General features: G+C 37.6%; 1 long non-coding RNA gene across 1 annotated transcript; it reads right to left on the reverse strand.

The window, feature by feature from the left end:
* Positions 1 to 1,158: 1,158 nt before the first annotated feature.
* Positions 1,159 to 4,402, reverse strand: LOC104963036 (uncharacterized). The gene is made up of 2 exons (XR_800268.1): positions 4,081 to 4,402; positions 1,159 to 4,000 (listed from the first exon to the last, which is right to left on the reverse strand). It is a non-coding gene; the product is annotated as an uncharacterized lncRNA (long non-coding RNA).
* Positions 4,403 to 4,766: the final 364 nt, after the last annotated feature.

A 4,766-nucleotide genomic window follows, 5' to 3' on the forward strand; every position in this document is an offset into this window, starting at 1 on the left:
ACGACATGTCGGGTAACCCCCTCGAGGCGGCCCCATGCATAGCGCGCCCTAAAATGCTGCTTCTCATCTTAAGTTTCGTTGCCTTGCTCCGCTCCAGGACGCTGTGTGTGGTGATGAAAAGCTGGTTCGAGGGGCCCCCAGTGAATGTTTGCCTAGGGCCCCCACCGACTCTAGGATCGCCACTGCATTTAGTCAAATTACAATAAAGCTATTAAACAGAAATCAAGATGAAAATGATAAAATAATAAAAATAAAATGTATTATATAAAATAGAAGAAGCACCAACATCAATGTGTGTCCTGTTTCATCAGTGTTGTGCTACATGTATTACATTAAATCCATTGGGAAAAGGACTAAGTATTGTATCACATGCAAGAAACACAGAGCCTGTTCACATTATAAATCAGTTTTATTGACTGCTGAACATTCAATCACCCGTTCAATGAAAACAAATAAAAAATCCCTCCTTCAAGTTTTAAAAACCCACCATAGCACTGAATGACTGGGTCACAGTGCAAAGATAAAGAAGACGAGCAGTTAGCACAATCATTGATATAAGAAAGCCGACCGTCAACAATGCTGGAAATAAATTAGATATGCCATGAAACAGATGAGTTTGTTCTGTGTGGATCTAATGAAATGCTGAATGTAGGGAAGCTGCCATTCAATTAAAGGGTCCTGCAGCGTTGAGACCACTTTCAGTGACAGTCACTCATTCAATTCATTCAAAGACATTTGTTGAGACTTGTTCCAAAAACGGAATACTTTCAGATATCTGATGAGAATATTACTAATAACCTGCTGAGCTCGTTTCCTCCCTAACTGACATAGGACATACAACCTCAATATCACACAAATATGGCTGTTTCATAGGGTTGTAAACATTAGATCCCATTCAGAATAATAATACACTTATTTCCTCATTTTATCTCAAATCAAAAACAACAAACAGCATAAGGTTTTTTATATAGTTTCGTAAAGCCAGAATTAAACTAATACAATTTAACTAAAGAGAATACCAAACAGTGGTACATATTTGGAAATGAACAGCCAATTAAATGTGTTTTTGAATATTTCCCAATCCGGTTAATCCATTATAATCTGGCCAGGTTTTCCCCAGATATAGAAAAGACCGAAATTGTCCCACATTGTCTTTTAACAGACAGTGTTTTTAAGACTTTTGGAGCTCTTTTCTCCCAAAGTAATGCTCTTACAGAACAGCTTGTGACGGCACATTTAATCCATGAGGGCAAAAGAAAATCCGGAGATGAGAGAGACACAGATGGCATCCAGTTCAAGAAGGGAATGATAGCAAAGACGATGACAGTGTGTTTACCGCCATCTTTAATTAATCCTTTACGAGACCCAGCAGTCAGAGGAGTCAGAGAATATTCAGGAGTCTATTCATGTTGCTCTGATTTGTTTTTTTTGTACTTATTTCACTTTAAAAAAAAGGGACATTTACTGCTTTAGTGCTTTTCAAATCAGACTACTATATGATACCCTTACTCATATGTATTTTTGGTATGAGACATATAACTGAACGCAGCTTATTATGCTTCTTTTTAAAGTCTTTCCACCACAGCACATCGCTTAAAGACATTACGCTAAAACTCAAAACAATCGATTATTATCAAGTATTATATCCCAAAAACCAATGGTGGCTGTTTTGGTTGGTGTATCTTTTGCTTTTTATTGATTTGCTGCTTGTCTTATTATATTTAATTGTATTAAGTATAAACACATTTATTTGATCAATTTCTGTTGAATTTTCTTGTGTTTTGAAAATCCTTTTTCATTTTTGAGATTTAATTTTATTTATGATGATATTCCAATCTTAAAAATATTTAATATTATCTGTGGTATATTTGTAAATGTACATTAACACCATTTTATAAATCTTTCAAATAAATGGACACAACTGTATAGACGTCTTCTTTCGCAAAAAATATTTATAACAATTTTGAATTCTTTATTTTCGCATGAATACAATTCTTCCATTTCTCTGCTGTGTCGAATCCTAAATGTAGTATTGAAATTTAACAAAAAGATTTAAAATATAAAGAAATCGATACTCTGCATTTCACATTGTTCAAATTCAAGTTTATTTTTTCCTTAAACTCAAATAATTCACGTTATCATGACAGAAAACTCAGAAAAACCATATTTTTGAAGCGGTTTTCCTTCGACAAATCATTGAGGACTTTATGCCTCTCTGAAAATTCTCTGAAATCCTCTGACTCTCGCTCTCATAGTCGTTCAGCAGCCAACCCCTCTCACCATCGACCCTTTTATTGGTCACGCTAAAAGAAAGCGGGGTTCAATGCCCCGAAAAGACATACTTCCTGCGAGTGTCGAGAAAAAACTAAATAAAAAAGAGAGACTGCTTCAAGTATCCAGAGTGGAATTCAATAGCCCTGAAGGTTTTTCATTCATCATTTCACTTTCCGTAGATCCCGAAACTCTTTCTCTGCTGATAGGCTGGAGTGCTGGAGTGTGTGTGTGTGAGAGAGAGAGAGAGAGAGTGAGAGTGTGTGTGTGTGTGTGTGTGTGTGTGTTTGTGCGTGTACCTTAGTGGTTAAGGAAATGTGCACAAATTAACATCCAATTTTAAGTTTAAATCCAAAAACGCTTAGATGTATTAATTTAATAACCTTGACTTGTTCCTGCTGAGATGGAGGACTGTGTGTGTTGTGTGTTTCAGTGTGAAGGCCTATAAGGCAGAGAAACAGATGCGGGTGGACAGAATCCGTTCTGCATCCCAAACTAAGACACTTTCTCCGTCACCTTCACCCAAACAGCTGGAGTGTGTGAATATTGGGACTGAAACAAGGTAGCACCAAAAGATTTCATTATGTTTTCGTACCTGAACTAAATCCAAATCAATTTGAAACTGTGTAAACTTGACATACTGTCCAATGAAAGGGGACAAGTCAAGCGGAAACAAAATATTTGTCCTCTTACCTGTTCCATTACGCAAATATAGGTTGTAGTTCGGGTGTGTTGCGAAACGTTTGAGATACTGATCATAGAGATGTCTGCCTTGTCCATAACATAATGGAACTAAATAGCCCTCTGCTTGTGGTGCTCAAAAGAAACATGTGAGAAACTCAACAGCCTCATGGAGAGCGTTATTTCCTTCCTTCGGTGCAATGATACTGCTGGCAGGTGGTGTACTGTAGAAATAAAACAGTTCCTCCAACAAGGTCTTTCCTTTTGAGTTAAAAAACATCTTTGGACTCATTAAGCTCAACAAACAGAATGCCATGTTGGTTTCTTTTATATAAAAAATAAGGCAGACATCTCTATAGTGAATATTCTCTAAAACGCTTTGACAAAACAATATAGATTGACTACAGCTGAGAGGGAAAATGTGTAGTTTCACGTGAACATGTTGACACAAGCATCTGAACAAAGTGTGGCAGGGACTGTTGTTGCAGTTGTTTTGCTGCTACTACGGTAATTATAGTCTAGCGTGCCAAATAAATGTTCAAATGTAATGAAAACATTGTGTGCACCTGCTGGATGAATGCTCAAGTATGCACGTTCACACCTTAAAACGTGTGAATAAGAGAGGATTACTGAGTAGGAAGTCATTGTATACCAAATAAGATATATTTCAGAACCAAAGAAAAAGCAATGATTTCTCAGAGGAAAAGTATTTTTTTTAAATACACGTTTTCAATTGGTATTACCTTCGTTTTTAGCCAAGCCCAATAGACCAGGTTCCCAAATGTGTGGAAGAAACAATATGCATTTAAAATGTAGGGAATGACCGTTAGAGCTCAGATGCTTTGGGGGTTTAGTTTGGGATGCAGAAGAAGACTCTGTCCTGCTCAGTGCAGCAGCTCCGTTATTAAGACAGAACAGACTCCTGAAGTTTTGTTAGGACTTCTTGGGACAGTGTGAGGATGAGTCTGTGTTGAGAACCTCGATCATCGTTCTGCTGGACGGGAACGTCTCTGCTACAGAAGGAAGACTCTGGTACCAAACTGGTAAACTGTTAAAAGGAGACAGAGAATATGAATGAACTGCGCTGAAGAGTATTTATAAATAAAAGGAAAGGTTCTGTCTCGTTACCTCATGAGGTTCATCCAGTTCTTGGCTGTTTTACTGAAGCTTTCTGGACTGGGTGTTGTCATGGCTTCAAAATCCACCAGCTGAAACAATGTTTAACAAACTGTTAGAGGACAAAGACTCGGGATACATGTCAAAAAAACATCTGCTACTAAGCAAGTGTTTTTCAAAACTAAACATGGCACTTATGTAAAAAACTCTTCAGAATAGAAAATAAACGATAGAGATAGATCAGGGGGGTCAAACTCAAATACACAGTGGGCCGAAATTTAAAGATCGGTACTAATCGAGGGCCGGAGTGGTTCAATGTTTATTGCAGAACTTATTGCACATATTAAACCTGGAACTAACGAAGCTTAAATTATTGCGTATAAAAACAACATTAAACATTAAATAATCAGTTGCATTCATTTCTTATGGCTCTATCTGCAGCTTTTCCCGAGTCATTTCTTATGATTACATTTTTCCACAGGCCAACAACAGCTTCAAAAAAACTATTTCCCTCAAAGAGAAACCAAACATGCCCTGTTGTCGTGAGAGAAAAAGTGCAGAGGGAAACATCCATTAAACTCAGTGTGCTGCTCTGTGATGCAAGCCAGATACTTGGCATCTCATCTTGGGTGCAAGGTCATCAATGTTTGGGCTCAGGCTCTGAGCTGAGGAAACCCTCAGGATGGAGTGAAGGTGTG

This window comes from Notothenia coriiceps, unplaced genomic scaffold (assembly GCF_000735185.1).
Source record: "Notothenia coriiceps isolate Sejong01 unplaced genomic scaffold, NC01 NC01_scaffold00035508, whole genome shotgun sequence".
Taxonomy (NCBI): Eukaryota; Metazoa; Chordata; class Actinopteri; order Perciformes; family Nototheniidae; genus Notothenia; species Notothenia coriiceps.